Genomic DNA, 11,737 nt, shown 5'->3' with positions numbered 1-11,737 from the left:
TTTTTATGTTTTTTAATGTAATGTCTTTTCTGCTCATCAAAGTTACATTTATTTGATCAAAAGTACAGAAAAAAGTAGTATTTTGAAATATTATTGTAATTGAAAACAACATTAAAGTATAATTTATGTCTGTGATGCAAAGCTGAATTTTCACATGATCATTCATAAATTATTTTAGTATGCTGATTTATTATCAATATTGCAAACAGTTGTGCTGCTTAATATTTTTTGGAACCTGTAATACTATTTTTAAAAAGTTAAAAAGAAAAGCATTTATTAGTCTTTACTATCACTTTTTTAAAAATCAATTTAACACATTGTTGCTGAATAAAAGTATTAATTTCTATTTTAAAAAATGAAAGAAAAAAGTACTGACCCAAAAATTTAAACTGTAGTGCATATTGTTAAAAAGAAATCTGGTTTCAAAAAAATATATAAAAAATAATAAATCAGCATATTGATTTCTAAAGGATCATGTGACACTGAAGACTGAAGCAATGATGCTGAAAATTCAGCTTTGCATTACAGAAATAAATTTTATATTTTTAAGTACATTCAAATAGAAAACCACTATTTTAAATTGCAAAAACATTTCACAAAATTACAGTTTTTTTCTGTATTTTTAAATGCAGCCTTGATTAACAGAAAAGACTTCTTTAAAACCCTTACTGATTCCAAACTTTTGAAAGGCAGTGTAACTCAGACTGTCCAAAATCTGTGGACTGGCTCTGACTTTCAGCAAACTATTGTCAAGTATTCTTATTAATGTAATAATAATGTATTAATGTAATCTGCATAATTTATTTTAATATCAATATAACAGGATTTTATTTAAAGACACAGTACACTTACATTTACATTCCAGTCATGTCTAATGGTTATTATTGGTAGACAAAAGCAGTATTTAAAGGCATGACTCCATCTACTGGTTTTCATCAAGAGTTTGATTGTATTTAGGGTGAGTCAAAAAAAGACGCCAGTTTATGCGGAACAAAGAATTTTCATTAATAATTGTCCTGGTATATAACATAGCTATAACATATCAAACGAAACAGTCATTACATGTAATTTTTAAAAATATGTTTCACACGTCTGAACCTACAGATGTGATCAAGCTCCAAGATGCATAAAAATGAGAATTTTCCTTTTAAATATAAGCCTCTAAAAGAACACAAGCATTGTACATTTTTCAAAAACATCAATGATCAGCTACAAGGAAAGTATATATTGTTGCAAAAGTTACATAAAGCATCAGGTAAATGAGGACCACTGTGGGGAAAGTTACTTTGTAAATGTAATAGGTTACGGATTACAAGTTACCCTATTTAAAATATAAATTGTGTAACTATTTCAATTACTTGAATAAAGTAATGTAACTGATTACATTTAATTACTTTTTTGATTACTTTTCTAAATTTCTAACATGTTTTCAACTGTTAATCATTCTGAAACATTTAAAGCAGGCAGCGTTAACCTTACAGGAGTACTCAACACTGATTACTGCCAGACTTTCAAACTCCTCCATCACTTGGATTAAGATTATTATAATTTAATTTTAATGCACCACCACAAAATCAGACTTTAGCTCCTCTTTTTACTTTAAGACCATTCTAAGTTTAAGTGCAGATTTAAAATCATAAGATATAGATTAATAGCTATGATCTTTGCACAGCTATGACAGGAAACACGGACGTGTAACAGTTAATCTTAAAAAAAAAAGCATATACATACACCCAAATAGGAAATAAAACAATTATCAAATAGGCATGTGTCCTATTCTAACTCCTGAAACATTGGTGTCTCATATTTTAGATCAGTCAATGCAACTTGGGAAAGAAATCAATCAAATCAGTATTCAGATATTTAACCCTCTTTGTAATCATTAAAATGTTCATAAATAACAGATATTTATGTTATTTATTTTGTATATAATTATGTAATTCGGTTACATGTAACTCGCTCCTCCCCAGCACTAAGGACATAATTTGAAAATGCTCTGATGTGCGTTCTCTGTGCATAAACAGCTTGGCTTGTAACGTAAAGAAATGAGGAGAAAGCAAATGCAGGTGAAAACACAAACTTTATTGAATGATTTGATGATGAATGGCGTGACGATGATGACAGTGATGATGGTGATGTTTTCCCGGCTGAGTGACACGAGGGCTAGATGGCTGGTGAGATGAAGCGTGGTGTATTCCGTAGTGAAGGTGAACATCCAGTGAATCCAAGAACAAAAACTCTGACAAGGTAATCCACAAGACACGAACTCCACAAGACAATCCACGACATCCAACACAACGAACTGTCAGATAGGGGAGAAGAGATTTGAGTGAGTATATGTAGCCTGTGATGATGAGGGACACCTGGTGCAGGACTGATTGGCAGCTGCGCTGAATGAGCGTGACGCACAACATAATCACACACACACACACAGAGACATGGCCTGAGAACACGGCAGATGTGAGAACCGTGACATGGCTTAAGCAGTCATCTCTCATGAAGAATAAAGTATCATCACCTCCATCTGACACATGCAGTGCAGACCGTTCAGGTGCTAATGTTAAGCCGGATGTGTGGTCATGAGTGCTACAGTGTTTCTTCAGAGTACTGCACACAGACATATTCATCACACTTCAGAAGATCTGTAACCTAGAAACACAAGAAGACAACTGTTAGTGTAATAGACAAAACAAATAATAACAATAATAATAAAAATAGACAAAACAACAGAATATCACAGAAAATGATGTTCTGTTTAAAGTTCCCATTCTTCAAACCACTTCATATTGTTAAACTCCAATTTTGGAGTAAATTAACTACTAACTATATTTTGTAGATATAAGTAGACTCACTCTCTCAGTCGAAACCAAGGAGTTATAAGGGATCTTCCACTGTATAATGAGTTATTGATTTTTATTATATTGACATAACTATTCTTTGCATGATTATATTTTGATATTAAGATTGCCGTCTGGGACATTTAAGATGTTAGAAAATAAGGCAGAATACATATCAAAAGTTTAATTAGAGTTATTATAACTAGGTTCTGAAAAAAAAAAACATAATTACATCTTGTACACTACACAGTTTTCTGCCAAGTCAAACTTGGCCGACTCAAACTGAAAAAACTGTGATAAGACTGACTGTACTGCTATGATCTTTTCTATTTTTACTAATCTGTGGGTAATTGTTGAGCCAGCATTGCCTTGTATATACAATCTGGTTTAAGCAGTCATTTCTCATGCAGGAAAAAACAGTATCATAACCACCACCTGACACAGTGCAGACTGTTTAGGTGCTAACATTAAGCCGGATGTGTGGTCAAGAAACACAGCGGAGTTTCTTCTCGGAATTGCACACAGACACATTCATCAAACTTCACACATGGTCAATTTAATAAGCTGCATACGTATTTTTCATTATACTGTTATAATATGTGTTATTGATAACTACTTATACAGCACTTACAATACTCTTTGCACAATGAAATACATTTATTCTGTACATTTATTTTATCATTGGTCTGTTGATGAGAGTGCCGTCTGGGACCTTTAAGCTGAAGCTGTTTAAACTATGTTCTGGAAATTAAGGTATATTTTATTTACATCTACATAACCCTGGACTTTGTAATATATGAATTGCTCTCCACATGAATTAATTTTAAATGTTATTCATTTTTGGATGTTTTATTATTTTTTTTTATTTACATTATTTAATTAGTTTTTAATGTGTCCTGTTTACTGACATTACCAACAAGGCATTCAATAGGTAATATAAGAATTAAAAATTTACCTGAACCTGGGATCTCTTTGCGTTCTTTCTTCTTGAACCTGAGAATGATCATTAAATGGACAAGTCAAGATCATGACAAAATGTAAATATCTCAGTGGAAAATAACAAAATGACTTACTTTTAAATCCATTAATACACAGAATCAAGATGAGCATTACTATGAGAACCAGAATCACTACACCCAAACAGATGAAGAGATACGGCAGCCACCATGGATATGAATCAGAACTGCTATCAGTGTTTTCTCCTTCTGTTGTCACTAAGAATCCGCCCCCACAAATTTACATAACACAATTATAAGTCGGAAATTTTCATCAATTAAATCATATGAAAACTATGAGATTTGGCAAAACATGAAAATCACACTGTGATTAGATTGCTTAAATAAACCTGCTCTTACTTTCAGTACAAGACATTTCATCTTCCATGCTGTCATCTGTGGACATACATGTTTTTTTTTTAGAAGTGTTAAAAAATGTATTTGCATTTGTATTTAAATGATCAATGATGAATTTAAATGAAACAAAAGTATTATTTGTTAACATAAAAAAAAAGAAAAAGTTACCTGAGACAGAAACATTGATATGATGGCTAACTGTTGATAAGTTTGGTAACTTTAGTTCACATCTGTAGATACCATCATGATGCTTTAATATATTTGTGAAAGTTAAATATGAAGTCAGCATCTTTGGATCGGATGATGAGTAGCTCTGTGATGTTGAGATTTGATCTGCTTCAGACACTGGAATCCATTTGCTTAAGTTTTCTTTGGTCCATCTCACATTGACTGTCTGACCATCACAATACACCAGATTGCAGGAGATCTGGAAAGGCTTGTTTAAACAGGCTTTATGGACAGTCCCTCTCTGAACTTTAAAGACAGGACATTGGGAGCCATTACCTAAAAAATATAAGATTGCAGCAAATGTATTAAGATAATGACAATGGTAAACAGTAATGATGATTAAATATAATAAATAAGTTTAAATGAGACAATGCTATGTAACTGAACAGTTTTGGTTAAGTATAAAATGAAAATCACAACATCAATTGTCAATTTTGTCTTGTACATCATACACGCCGTGAACTCACCTTGTGCGTCAGTGCTCACATGGAGAATGAAAACTAGGAAAAAAGTCGTATTCCTGAAGTATAGCCAATCCATCTTTAATACAAGGCAGGGAGACGATAGATGTTCTCAAAATATAAATTCCAGTCTAATCCTTACATTCGCCATCCAAATCACGCGACTGAGCGTTGTGCTCTTCAGTCTTCTAGTCGTGGTTTCTATTTCCGTGTTGTTGTGTACCAAACATGCACTCAGTGTGCTCTGTGTGCTTTTGTACATTGTATTTTTTTTGCATATTTCATGCAGTTATTACATTTGAGGAATACACAAAGCAACCCAAGAATATGTAAGTATTTTATGAGCTGGTAATATCTAATGAGTTATTCATCCACCCGTAAACATATGTATATTTGCCATGTGTGACGTTACCCATCTCACACATGCAACTTAAACTGTTTGCATGAATACCTAAATTCTGTAAATTTATTAATAACTAATTAACTCTTAAAACTTTAATTCTAACACGGCATAAACACTTTCTGTCTAGACTTTCTCTATAAATGCTTGGCATGTGACCCCGGTATAGGGTCCCCACTGCTGTATAAAGGGCCAACAGTCTAGCTAGATTCCAGGGCTTTAGTCTTATTTAGTTATGCGTACATTAGACATGCATTTATTTAACTGATATATTTGATTTGTTTTGGTCATGATTTATTACCTTTGGCTGACGAGGTACAAACAATATTTGACACTTCTTCTTCTTTCCATTCATATGAATGTATTAGACATTTTATTCTAAGTCTATAGAAAGTGTTTAGCTATTGGCCATATAGCCTTATTGTCATGATCTGGGCTGTGGGGTTTTCCCTCAGCCACCTGAGGTCGCTGTTCCCCTTGCACTGCACTTCCCTGATTGTTCACTCCTGTCTTGTCATTAGCACTGATTACACTCACACCTGCTCACTATTATCTGGACTATAAGAACTCTCATTTCCCACTAAAACTCCTTCCCTGCATTTGGACCCAGATCTCCTCCTTCTCAACGTGACAGAATGCAACCAGCACAGATGGGTCCAGCGGGGAGGATCTTTTTTGGAGGAGGCGGCGTTCCCCCGCTTGGGGGCCAGAGCCTTGCAGGTTCCTCCCTCCAGCCCCGCCCTGGCTGTCCACCTCGGCTCCTGTTTGGTTAGAGCTAGGGGTGGGAATCTTCAGGCACTTCACGATCCAATCTGATTCCGATTCTGGGAGTCATGATCCGATTCCAAAACGAAGATCTTGATCTACATTTTTTCGCCAATTAATTCTTCTGCTGTGCAAATACATCTTTACAACTTTACAATTTTAACAAAATGTAAAATTGCAGTTTCTATGCTTTTTGTTTATAGTTGGAATTTCTGTATGTCAGTACTGCCATCCTAAATGTAGGGTTGTGAATCTTCATTGGTTTAATGATTAAATTTAATTATGATTTTCAACTAAATATCACGACTGATCACATTCTCAGTTTTCAATATTACTGCACATGGCTACATTTTCATATACATTTTATACCAAATTTATTTTGCGCAAAATATACTTATTATATGAGCAGGCTACTTTTTTAAACAAATACTTATTTAAAACAAGTGTTCTTTAAGTCTCTGAAAGAAAATAGTTATTGTTTTTTCTTTTTTCCTCATCATTACTGCCATTATTACTGATTATTACTAATGAGATCATAGAAAGATCATATCTAAAGTAAAATACGGCGGTGGAAGCACACACTTTCCAGCAATGCCCCGTGTTTCACAGTGCAAATTATGTGCAATGAAGCCTGACGCGTCTCTAGCATGCACGTGTGCCATATGCGGGGGGGAAAAACAAGCTCAAAATCGATTCTTAAATATTCAGAATTGTTAAAAAGAGAATTGTGATTTTCTCACCCCTAGTTAGAGCCTCATGGGTCCATTCCTTCTGCCCTGGCCATTCCTGGGGATTCCTGTTTGGTCGCAACCTCATGGGTCCATTCCTCCAACCCTTGTGATTTTCTCACCCCTAGTTAGAGCCTCATGGGTCCATTCCTTCTGCCCTGGTCTGCGAGACAGGACTCGAACACGGGACAGCCGAAACGCAACGGCGCTGCATGTCGACGCACTGCCCACGAGGCTATCGACGCCGACGTGTTGTCTGTTGGTCTTGTGTTGTCATGTCATGTTCCTGTCTTGTATTTGGTGGTCCTCATTAGAGAGGGTAGTGTCCTTAGGTCTAGTTTGTTCATGGTTTTGTGACAGAGCCCTGACACTCCTGCCATGTCTATGTTTTCATGTGAGCACACTTAAAGCTGACCAGTTTCCTTGTTTCTTGTTGGAGTGTGTTCAGATCCCAGCACTCATGTCTTGTTGAGCTTCGGTTTTGTGTCGGGGTTCGGATACTCGCACTCCATGTTCTGTCTTCTTGTGAGAGTGTGGTCTTCAGTTTGCTTGGGCCGTATGCTCTTCTATCCACGTGGATTACGTTGTGTTTGTGTAGCAGGTGATTTGTGCTCGGCCGCATACTTTTCTCGTTGTTTTGTGGTGTTGCGCGCAGTTCTAGTTTTTATTGTCTTCTTCTTTTTCATGACAAATAAAGGCTACATCATTGTGGCCAAACAATTCCATTTTTGTTTCATCTGACCATAAAACAGAAGACCAGAAGTCTTCTTCTTTGTCCAGATGACTTTTTCACAGTGTGGAACGTCTTGTATTTTTTAATAATACTTTGCACTGTAGCCACTAGAACTTCAAAACCTTTCGATATGGTCTTATAGCCCTTTCCTGACTTGTGAGCAGCCACAATGCGCAGCCGCAGGTCCTCAGTGAGCTCCTTTGTCTTAGCCATGACTGTCCACAAACCTTCTGTCCACAAACCACAAAGCTTCTGTTTTTCACCTGTTGAGTTGATTGGATGAATCAGGGTAATAGGCTCTATGCACACGTACTTCCGCGTTTGACGCAAGGCTGCTATTCCGTTTCCGGTTGGAGAGGTTTGAAGCGGAGAAAAACGCGATTATGGCAGAGTCGACGAATTTTCCTCGGTGTTTGCAGGAGTTGCCCAAATGTACAATCACTGATGTGCAGTACAACGCCACAGAGCAAACTTGAGAAAGGTTTCAAGTTTTATGTGTCTTCGTATCTGTGCAATTATGAAGGTAAATTCAGCTGACCTGAACCGCCTGAACTGAACTTCTATTATTTTTTTACGATTCGTCCAGCAGCAGGCTAATCACGTTATCAAATCACGTTATCAAATGTTTGACATTTAATGTGTTTGTAATTTTGTCTGAAAGTGTCAGGTAAAATCAGGGCCACAAATGAGATCTCAGTGAAAGCTCACTGCTACCGCTCTATGAGGAAAGCAGAGACTCCACACCAACTGAGAGTAGGAGTAGTAGCTTAAAAGTGACGTTCAAAGTTCTGTTGGACATGTTCAGTCCAGTTCAGTTTTTACTTTTCTAACGTTACCACTGTTCAGCTTGGATAACCACAGCTGTTATCTTAGCTAGTATGGATGATTATTGTACAAAATAATAAGAATAAAAAATGTAATGCAGTTCTACGACAGATGAATAGCACTGCATTATCACTGCTAATTATAGCTGAAACAGTGGTAATGGAGATACAAGGCGGCAAAGTTGGTTTTATAATCCCACATTCTTTAGGAAACGTGTGGAAACTTAGAAAAGTGTTAAATTTAGCAGATGCTGTACACTGCGGCACACAGCAGTGGTGGCTAGAGGGACTGTCCTCCCGTCTTTTAAAAGATACTTTCATACGTTTAGATGTTTAGATATATGTTTATTTAATATAATAAAGCAAATAAGCATCAACAATATGAGTGGAGTCTGTTTTTGTGTCTAACGTTACCGTAGTATAGAAGACAATACAAGTTATTAGAAAAAATAGTACACAGCACTCTACAATCACGCCGGAACGGAAGTAATCCAGCATCCTTATATTCCACCGGAAGTACGTCATTCACCGCCGTGCATACAGCCTATTAGGATGCTTTAGAACAGTTTGGACTATTCGGAATGGTATAGAACTTTGAATTTTCCCATAGACTGACAGTTTTCAAAGGGTGTGAATAATTTTGGACATGCCACTTTTTGTTCAAATGTAAATAAAAGCAGAGAATTTTTTTTTTTTCACAATGATGTCTCTTGTACGTCGTCTTAATATTTCTTTGGAGAAGCCTGTGCCATTTTTTTTTTTTTTTTGCCAGGGGTATGAATAATTTTGGGCTTGTCTGTAAGTACATTCACACCAATAAGTCACCTTACTATGTTTCCCTAGGGTGTTACTTATAAGGTACTCAGAAACATGGACAACAACTAAACATAATTGTAATTATTTAAAGACACAGTACACTTATCAGGGTTTCCGCGGGGTCTTAAAAAGTCTTAAAAAGTCTAAAATTTAAAAATAAAAATTTTAGGCCTTAAAAAGTCTTAAATTCGCTGTTCTAGGTCTTAAATAATTTCACACAGGTCTTATTTTTCCGATGTCCATGTAACGCTACCTCTAAAGCTCATTTAAATTCTCTTTTTGTTGTTTCCGTGGTGTTGTAGTTCTTTATTTCACTATTCCAAATATAATTTGCTGTATTTAAACTACAAATGAGACCAACATGCAATAGCCAATCAGCTTTCTGTTATTGGCGTACCGCAGAAGTAAAATGGATTTAACTTTTTAGCTTTGGGGAAGTGCAAGTTTAGCGATACTTAGCTTGAAAAAACTGAATATAGGGCTTGGCTAAGGCCAGTTGCTAACAACTGTAGATTTTTTTCTCCCCCTGCGGAAGTTAACTTACTGCGTCTTCAGACAGAATCGCAGTAGCAGAATACAGGTCAAACTACCCTTTTCTGTATATAATGTTCTCAATAATAATAATAAATATAGGTTGAGCTAGCTGACCGCCAGCCTTCGAGATACTTTTAAAATGTTTTTTTTTTTTACTTGCCTGACCGAACAAACCGCCTGATTAAAACTGAAGTGACAAAAACAACTAGCGAAGCATCGAAAGGCAAGAAAGATTCATATTTTAATAACGTTACATTCAACGTAAACAGAAATTGATAATGGATAGTGTATTTCTGGTCTATTCGTGACATACTTTAAAACAAATGAGCATAACAGCACTCTAAAGAAACACACCGAGGTAAAAATGTTAAATGTATAGTTTATTTATAAAATGATATAGTTCTGTAATATACCAAGTGAGCTTTTTGCTGAATATTCTCACAATTACAAATGTTACATTAATTTTAGCTCAATAAAAAAGTAGTTAGTCAAGTAGTTACTTACATATTAGACAATAAGCAACATTAGCAGAAGCATTCTCCTATCAGCGTTTTGCTATGATTCAGCGTTTTGCTCGAATAAGTTTAAATAACTCGCTCATGAAGTGACTTACCGCCACCTGCTGGTAGTTTAATGTGTTTAAAAGTATGCCTCCACACCCATTTCTAATTTATATATTTATAAATCAATAAATGTATTTAAAACATTAATCTCACTTTTAATTTTGCAGTGTAAATTGTGTAATCTCACTGCTAACAGCCATTTACAATTTATTGATAAATTCATAAAATAAAATTTCAAAGTTAATGCATACATTTCAAAAGTAAAAAAAAAAAGGCCTTTATAAAGGTAAATCAAATATGCAGATTTAAGATGTAAAAGCTTATAGAGCACTGATGAAAAAATTGCTTCAGAATTTTTTTTTTACATCAGTTATTTCTAGTGGTACTTTTATGGGGATATTTTGTGTGGAATAGTATCTGCTGATATGAAAAGTTCACTGTATATCGTAGTAATAAATTTAATTTATGACAGCCATGAAATTGTTTACTTTTTACATTAAACACATTAAATATTACATATATGCATGTAATATAATATCTATTTCAATTACAGGTTTCGGTCTTAAATTTCATATAAGGTGGTATTAAAAAGGTCTTAAAAAGTCTTAAATTTCACTTGTTCATATCTGCAGAAACCCTTATATTTACATTTCAGTCATGTATACTGGTTATTCTAGATAGACAAAAGCAGTATTTAGAGGCATGGCTCCATCTACTGGTTTGGATTAAAAGTTAGACTCTAGGATGTGTCAAGAAAATAAGATGTCAGCTTATGTGGAACAAGGAATTTACATGATTAATTGTTCTGGTATATAACATATTAAATGCAAAAAAACTTTTTTAAAAAGCATCAATGGGTGATCAACTACAAGAAAAGTATATATTGTTGCAAAGTTACATATTTACATAAAGCATCAGGTAAATGAGGACATGATTTGAAAAAAGGTTTGATGGGTAAGCAGTCTGACAGGGTGTTGTAGATTATTGTGTTGGTGTGACGTGATGCAGAGATGCATAAACAACCTGGCTTAAGCAGTCATCTCTCATGAAGAATAAAGTATCATCATTTCCATCTGACACATGCCGTGCAGACCGTTCAGGTGCTAATGTTAAGCCGGATGTGTGGTCATGAGCGGTTATGTGTGCCACAGCACTTCTTCAGAGTACTTTATGTAAACAGGATTAGATCGCGGCCACTCAGTTATGTCCGCTTCATTTATACGAAAGCAACAGCGATATTTGCCCAGTTAATCTGTACTATTATATTACAAGTCAAAGATGACCGCACATATATGTGATGCAGGGTAATTTATTTAAAAAAAAAATGCCTATGTCACTTAAACATAGTTTGTGTAGTTTGTTTAACACTGTTTTTCCATAAATAAATATTATCAGTGTAACTAAAGATAATGCAGTATTTGATTCTCTTATTGATTTCATACAGATACATACAGGTCATTTTCTAAAAAGGGAAATGTTCTATTAATCATTCTATT

Source organism: Garra rufa, chromosome 8 (genome assembly GCF_049309525.1).
Source record: "Garra rufa chromosome 8, GarRuf1.0, whole genome shotgun sequence".
Taxonomy (NCBI): domain Eukaryota; kingdom Metazoa; phylum Chordata; class Actinopteri; order Cypriniformes; family Cyprinidae; genus Garra; species Garra rufa.
The sequence above is the reverse complement of the archived record's forward strand: the minus strand, read 5'-3'. Positions refer to the sequence as shown.